The following is an 8,066-nucleotide window of genomic DNA, read 5'->3' on the forward strand; positions in this document are numbered from 1 at the left end:
AATCAGAGCATACAACTTGGCTCTGTAGTGAACAACATATGCATAATTGTAATGAGAATGCTGACTATGCATTTGACTAAAATTTAGATATAAACATATTAGGACAATGTGGAAAAAAATGAGAGAAACAGGGTTGAGGGGCACGAGAAAGTGGTTTTATTTTTTGTTTTTGTTTTAAGCTTGTTAGAACAACTTTAGAAAAAGAGAGGACACGGGCAGAGGCATGGTCCTAACTGAGCTATGTTAGACCAGCCAGCCCCCAACTGACGAAGCAGATGACTCCAGATACATGAGTAAGCCCAGCCAGGATCAGCCAAGCCTGTTACAGATCATAAGAACTCCGCCCTCCTGACTCTGGTCTTGAAATAAATAATAAATGGTTGTTTTCAGCTGCCCAGATTTGGGGTGTTGTTTTACACATAAAATAGTAAGAAATCCCAACAGAGATGATAGACCTTTGGCTAATACAGATAAAAGACATTGCACCAAAAACAGCTCCCCAGGAAACTGCTGAAATAGCACCAAATTACAGGCAAATGGAACTGAAAGAGGGAATGGGATGTAGTTGGTTCAATGAGAAAAACAAATAAATAAATAAAGGACAGTGGAATGTGTCATAGTCGGTTCAGGCTGCTACAACAGAATACCATGGACAGGCTGGTTTAAACAACAAACTTTTATTTCTCACAGTTCTGGAGGCTGGAAGTCACAGATCAAGATGCTGGCAGGTTCAATGTCTGGGGAGAACTCTCTTCCTGGTTTGCATATGGCTGCCTTCTTCCTATATTCTCAGATGGTAGGGCTGGAGAGATGTTTGGTGTCTTCCTCTTCTAAACGCACTCATCCCATCATGGGGGCTCCACCCTCTTGATCTCATCCAAACCTAATTGCCTCTCAACGGCCTCCTCTCCAAAAATCACCACACTGGGGATTAGGGCTTAAAAATATAAATTTGGGGAGATACAAATATTTAGTCCGTTGGTAAATGGTTGTGTTAATCCCAAGATTTCAGTGTTACTAACACCTGTATCTGCCTTCAAAACAGAGCTCAGTGAACAGCTGAGGAAAGAATACCCAAGTAGGCATTGGATCACACGAGCCAGGGGAGTATAAGACTGCACAATGTTTTCGGAGGCCAATTTTATCTAACAATTCTACCTTTAAGTTGTATCTAGCAGATGTACACACACATATTCACAAGAATATCTTTACAAAAACATTCCCAGAAACATTATTAGTAATAGCAAAGAAAAAGAAGAAAGAAAAGGAAAAGTAAGTATGTCTGTTAATTAAAAATGTGTGAAGAAAGATGTGCAGTACATAAAAGGATGTCTATGATACACTTCTGAGTTTAAAAGAGCAAGTCACAAAACTGATAATATGCAGAATAAAATATATTCTGTAAAAATGTAATTCAATTAAAAATAACTTTAAATTTTATGTGCATGTAATTTCTCAACTTTCTGAAGTGAAGAATTTCCAGAAGGACTGATATTTAATAAAAATTGAAAAGAGGAGCAAAATAAAAAAAAAAGAAAATGCACCTTAAAAATACAAAAATATTTCAGTAATTGAAATAGTGTAAATTTAACCATACAGTTAGGCATCATTTTTTTTCTCAGCATCATGATAAGGTTGAGTCTATGAATCTAATCCAGGTTCCACCAGTTCCTCTGAATCACCTTGGGGCATCAGAAATTACGCATAGAGCCATGTAAATTTTTTATAACCTCAGCTCAAAAAATTAACTTTTTAAAAGCACTTGAAATTAATATTTTAATTTCAAGTCTATCAAGAAAAATTAGGGATTATTTAAAACAACATTTGGCTAATATTAGAGTTGCAGGTTTTTCAATTGCCTTTTATGTGGTGGGAATCTAAACCGCTTCTATTAAAATTTAGCACCTGTGTGTCTGTGAATAGAAAAGGGTTAGGAGGACTAGATGCTCAACTATTAACAGTAGCTACCCTGGAAGAATAAGAGTGGAAAAGGTCTAAGCGTTGGCTAGATTTTCACTTTAGTAATACATTTTGTTAAATTTATACTATAATATAATTTTAATCTATATATTTGCATTGTTTAAATACACTTTTTACAGTACAATTGGAATATTTTATACCTAATTTTTACATGAGCTTAAATAATCAAATAGAAGAAAATTATCCTCCGTATACGGAAAGGAGTAAGGAGAATGCAATTTGGAACACCTGATGAGCACAGAGAGACTGGAAAGCACAAACATTCCTAAGAACTTTAAAATGGAAATAAAGGGGCCGGCCTGGTGGCATGGTGGTTGAGTTTGCACGGTCTAGTTCAGCAGCCTTGGGTTTGTGGGTTTGAATTTCCGGGCATGGATCTACACACTGGTCATCAAGCCATGCTGCAGTGGTATGGTAGCCCAGGGACAATCTTCCTCAAGCAAAAAAAAAAAAAAAGAAGAAGATTGGCAACAGATGTTAGCTCAGGGCCAATCTTCCTCACCAAAAAAAAGGTGGGGGGATAAAAAATGGACTAAACGATTTGTGATGTGGAGACTCTTAAGACCCTTACCAAATGAGCTGCTTTCTCTTTTATGCTATTAAAAAAGTAAAAAAGAGAACATAATCCGTATCTAAAGATGCATTATAAGAAACTTGAGGAAGAACATAAATGAAAAAAAAAGGCCATATCTATCTGCCCTCATAGGGTCATGTAATAGTGGAGTAAATATGCCAAAAAGTTTCTGAATTTCCCATATCTGGGAAGAATATTTTCACGATTCTTTTACCCTGCTTCCCCCCAAACTCCTTGGACTAGGAAAATTGAAGCAAATGAATGTTTCCCCTAAAGTCTCCTTCCACTCTGTGGTTTGCTCCCCTCAGGCCCTCAGAATTCTGTCCATTCCACCAACCCAGGAAGAAAGACAGGAGGGATGCACCATGAGCTGTGCATGGAAATGGCTCCCATGTAATTGGCTATGCCTCTGTTATACGCCACACCTGCTACAAGTGGGTGGGAGGATACTGTCTAGTTACAAGCCCAGGAAGAAGAGAACACAGCTGTCAGTGAGCACAGAGAGGCTTCACCACCAGGACCATGTAGAATGACTCAGAGGTCCTGATAAACCAGCTGTCAGGAGAGCCAGAATGTGCCCCCCTAGATTTCCAAGTCCTTCTGTGTTATGACTGGGATGGAAATTAGAGAAAATATCAAACTATATGATAACTTCTACTCATTTTACCTTCAAGAGGGTCATCCACCATAAAGTTTTTAATGTTTGGGGATTTGCAAATTACAAGTAACAGAAATATAGTCATAAGACTTTCTATAAAGAGTTTCTTTAATGACAGATATGATTATCCTGCAGATCACAGACTATCTTCTGCATATACAGTGATTTGTAAAGTACCACTCTCATTATAAAGAAAGACAGAGCTTGGATGTTCTCATCCTTAGGTACCAGCATTACAAAAGTCTTTCATAGTGAATAGACACTGGCTCTATACTTGTTACACTACTATTAGCATAATATTCAGCCACTATATTAGCAATAGAGGACTAGGAATAAAAGTCCTAGAATGTATCATTTAATACACTATTTTTATCAAAAGTGTTTTGGTTTAAAACAAGGTTGTAAAATAAAGATAAAAGGAGAGCAATAATAAGAAGGAGTATTCTTACTTGGGCTAGAATAGGTGGACATTTTTTTCTTAGAAGCTTTTGAATGATATTTTTCCCATTGTAGCAAAAGAAAACAAAAAAGCTGAGAATTAGTGTGTCTTCTCCTGCCTGGGATGACGGAATACCCACGTGGAAATGGGAGCTCTGTTGCCCAGCTGGCACCACTATTTTAAAACACATGGAACAATGGCTGGCTGTCAAAGCAGAAATGTAAAAAGAGTCTTGAGGCTTATATCTGACTCCAAAATAATTTAACAATAAGCTTGAAAACCAATCTTTGTGGAAAAATAAAGGATTTTCTTAATTACTGTGTGCCTTAGTTTGTTTGGGCTGCTGTAAGAAAACTCCATAGACTGGGTGGCTTAGAAACAACAGAAATTTCTCTCACACAGTTCCAGGCACTGAAAAGTCCAAGACCAAGATGCTAGCAGATTTGATGTCTGATGAAACCCTGTTTCTTGGTTCACAAACCTCTATCTGCCACCTTTTCACTGTGTCCTCACATGGTGGGAGTGGGGAGGGAGCTCTCGGGGGTCTCTTTTATAAGGGCACTACTCCCATTCATGGAGGCTCTGCCCTCATGACCTAGCCACCTTCCAAAGCCTCTAACTGCGAATACCATCACGTTAGGGGAATAGGTTTCAACATATGAATTTGAGGGTCTTAGGAATATTCAGCCTATAGCAGCTTGCCACCTCCTTTAGTATGCTAAGGTGCAGGCCCAATTGATGATAGAATTTTACTTAAGGGTGATTGCATCATCCAGATGAAACAGGGCGATTGGAGACAGATAAAGAAGACAGAGAAAGGGAAGCAGATTGCTAAGTCATTGTCCCAACATACGTGTTTGAGATGTTTTGGGGGAAATGCTGAGAGATGACTTTGGTAGTGTTTCCCATTGGGAATTCCAGGAGGACAGTGCCTTACCCGAGCCTGGAAGAGGGTGCCTACGCAGACAGAGCAGTGCACAATAGTCAGGCAGATGGAGGGTCTGAACTCAGTCCTCCCGATTCCTGTGTGGAATAAGCAGAACACAGCCTTCACGCCTAGTCCCAAAGTTCAGCATGAAAATTTACAGAATAGCTGACTAGGGAGCTCACGGAAGGAGTGACCGTGCCAGGGGCAGAGGCAAAAGCCCCAGCAGACTGTCTGCCTCAGGAACTTCTGTGAATTACAGCCAGAATTTTAGAAGGATCCAAACACCAAGCACCAGTCAAAGCCGTGGGAGAGTGTTGGGGTTTTTAAATCTCCCCAGGAGATTCTAATGTGCAGCCATGGTTGAGAACAACTGCTTTTGGGAAAACTTTCTAGCCGTCTTCAAAATCCTCAACTTCAAGAAAACATTGTGTAATGTACTGTTATGTATAATATGTTTAATATTCTTGCTAATCCCTAGAGTAGAAAGTATTAATCTTATTTTACTGATGGTAACTCTGAATCAAAAGTAAATCACTTGTCCAGTTCACTGGAGATGGGATTCAAATTGACTCCTTATTCAAAATTGCACTTTTTCTCATTTTAATGTGACCTGCAATGCATATTGTTTTATGTGCTGTCTTTCTATCCTTGTATAGGCTACATAATTTATGAAATACTTCTTTTGGATATTCTCTTTGAAAAGGGCATTATATAATGCCTTCTGTCCATTCTGGTAATACCTCTGCTGTCAGAATTATAAGCGGATATGTAGTTGAGAACAAAACCTCCACTGCTCTGAAAAAGGATTATAACACCTCCTACTTTAATATCACTTCTTAGAGAGCTTCCAAGTTAAGGAATTTCCGTGAGTTAAAAGGAGATTCTTCCTCTGACAGATTAGTTTAAGCAATAAAACATTTTACCACCATTTTTACCTAAAAGATATTGAGATCTAGTAGGACTGAGACATAATTAAGTTAAGCCAAGATTTATAGAGATACTACCGTATGCAAGGTGCCATTCCTGACATCAAGAAGTACACAGTCTGGTAGAAGAGCCAAACACAACAGCAATCATCAATCACTGTGTGTCAGATACTGTGCGTCAGATACTGTGCCAGGCACTTAACATGCAAAGTTCAATTAACCCTCAGAGCAGAGTTACAAGTTAGGGGTCATTATTTCCCTTTTACAAATAAGGAAACTGAGGAAAGAGAAGTTGTCCATAATCACACAACTAATAGGTTATAAAGCCTAAATACAATGAGATATATGTCAGGATAGTAACAATAGAGTGGAATATGTTTCTCTCTTATTTAAAGCAAGGGTAGGGGCAGCTTCAAAAACAAAAAGGGTGACACCTGAGCAGGTGTCATTTGAAGTTTAAATGAGAGTTTGGCAGACAAATCAAAGAGCACACACTGGGAGCTGCCCGGTGACAAAGCGGTTAAATTCACATGTTCTGCTTCTCAGGGCAGCCCGGGGTTCGCCGGGTTGGATCCTGAATGCAGACATGGCACCGCTTGGCTGGCCATGCTGTGGTAGCCGTCCCACGTATAAAGTAGAGGAAGATGGGCACGGATGTTATCTCAGGGCCAGGCTTCCTCAGCAAAAGGAGGAGGACTGGCAGTAGTTAGCTCAGGGCTAATCTTCCTCAAAAGAAAAAGAGCACACACAAAATATGACATAATACCTAATGTGTGTTGTATATCACACACAATTTTTTTCTGTGCGTTAATCTTAATGATTCATCCTTAAGATCAATTGTTTAACCATTAAGATGCCAAGGTAAAATCAAATATATACTGGCACATCACGATAACTTCTTTAAAAAGGCACTTTCATTTTGAGTGAGTAGGGAAAGGAGGCAATAGCAGGGCACTTCCATACCCTTGATAAACTTTCCCTAGGAAGAAAGCCTGGATGCCCATGATGGGATTGAGAGCCACTGAAAGCCCACAGAGGGCAGTGTTCTGGGTAGCAGCACAGATCTCTGGGCCTCATTCCTGGCAGAGAAGTAGCACAGAGTCCGACCTCGGTGCTCCTCTGATACTCAGACGCACATTCCTTCCAGCTTACACTATCCATGTCATAGATAGCATTTCCCACATGATATGGCAATTCTTTGGTTATATAACTGCTTTGCCCACTACACTACAAGTTTCTACGTGTAGGGGATTGCATTCCAGAGCACCCACACATAGTTTTTGATACCTAATAGTCACCCTCTATTTGAAGCTTGAACTAAATGGAAACAATTCCACTTCCTAACAGCAAACATCATCCAAAACTAAAATGACAGCTTATTAACCTAGCTTGAAGCACCAAATCACTGCTTCACTCCAGAGGATCTACTCACATTTCTCCAATGACTCAAACCAGAATGTGGTGGTAGATGCCAAAAGGGCCAGATGTACTTCTCTATCCATTTTCCTTAGGCTTTTTAGGCCATATGGCTCTCACTATTCCTATAATGAGACTTCAAGTTTAAGATTCAGAAGTCCGTCATTTTCAGAATGCATAGCCCAGACACAGAGCCCAGGCTATTTTTTCCCAAGCTGACTTGGCGCCGGATCATGGTGTGATGAATTTATTATGTACAGCAGCAGGCATGGCGTTTTTTAAAAGCAAAGTGCCAGAAACAGAAACCCATTGATGAAAAAAAAAAAAAAAGTCAAAACTTTGCCAATTTTCTCCAAATACCATCAGAGTAAACTATCATCAAATACAAGTCGTTTTCCCCATAAATAACAGCATGGAGCAAATTTGTTGCATTCTCAACTCCTTTGAAAAGACTAAAAATAACCTCAGAAACCTGATCTAGTTATCCTGCATATAATATATACAGCAACATGCGAACATTAGAGTATGGCATTGACTAATTGAACAGCTAAGACGACTGGAGAACTTTAAACAGAAGATGCCAAGAGTACAGGAACTAATAATGTTGGCATTAAAACAATGTACTGAGTTTTTCAGTGTAGTTTGAAGCTCATAAAGCATTGCAAATGACAACAACTGCATTTTGATGTAGATAAAGGTCTACCATAAAGGAACTTTGCCTTCAAGCTTTTAATAATAATGTACCATGAACGCAAGGGATTCTCTTCCATTTTTCTGTGGAAACACAGACTTGCTTAATTTCCTGACACTGCACCTTTGATTACTACAGAAATGTCTCTATTCCTATCGCACTCTAGTAAACCCAATTATACCAGCATTTTCCAATCTACGCTGGATGCACTACCATTAAAAGTCTAGTTTTAGTTATAGCATGGCTCTGCATGAAAATAAAGGTAGTAAATATGTTCAGTACCATCAAATGTGAATGCTAGATATGAAGCAAAATAAAGTAGCATTGTAGCTAACCAGTGACTTCCTTTAAAAGACACTATTAAAATTAGGTATTAAATGAGGCCAGCCCGGTGGCACAGAGGTTAAGTTTGCACATTTCAGCTTTGGCAACCTAGGGTTTGCGAGTTCAGATC

At 39.2% G+C, this 8,066-nt stretch overlaps 1 long non-coding RNA gene across 1 annotated transcript; it reads right to left on the bottom strand.

The window, feature by feature from the left end:
• Positions 1-705: 705 nt before the first annotated feature.
• Positions 706-7,087, bottom strand: LOC124229787 (uncharacterized). The gene is made up of 3 exons (XR_006885992.1): positions 6,938-7,087; positions 4,589-4,674; positions 706-937 (listed from the first exon to the last, which is right to left on the bottom strand). It is a non-coding gene; the product is annotated as an uncharacterized LOC124229787 (long non-coding RNA).
• Between the last annotated feature and the right edge of the window lie 979 nt (positions 7,088-8,066).

The sequence above is a fragment of the Equus quagga genome, chromosome 18 (assembly GCF_021613505.1).
Source record: "Equus quagga isolate Etosha38 chromosome 18, UCLA_HA_Equagga_1.0, whole genome shotgun sequence".
Lineage (NCBI taxonomy): Eukaryota > Metazoa > Chordata > Mammalia > Perissodactyla > Equidae > Equus > Equus quagga.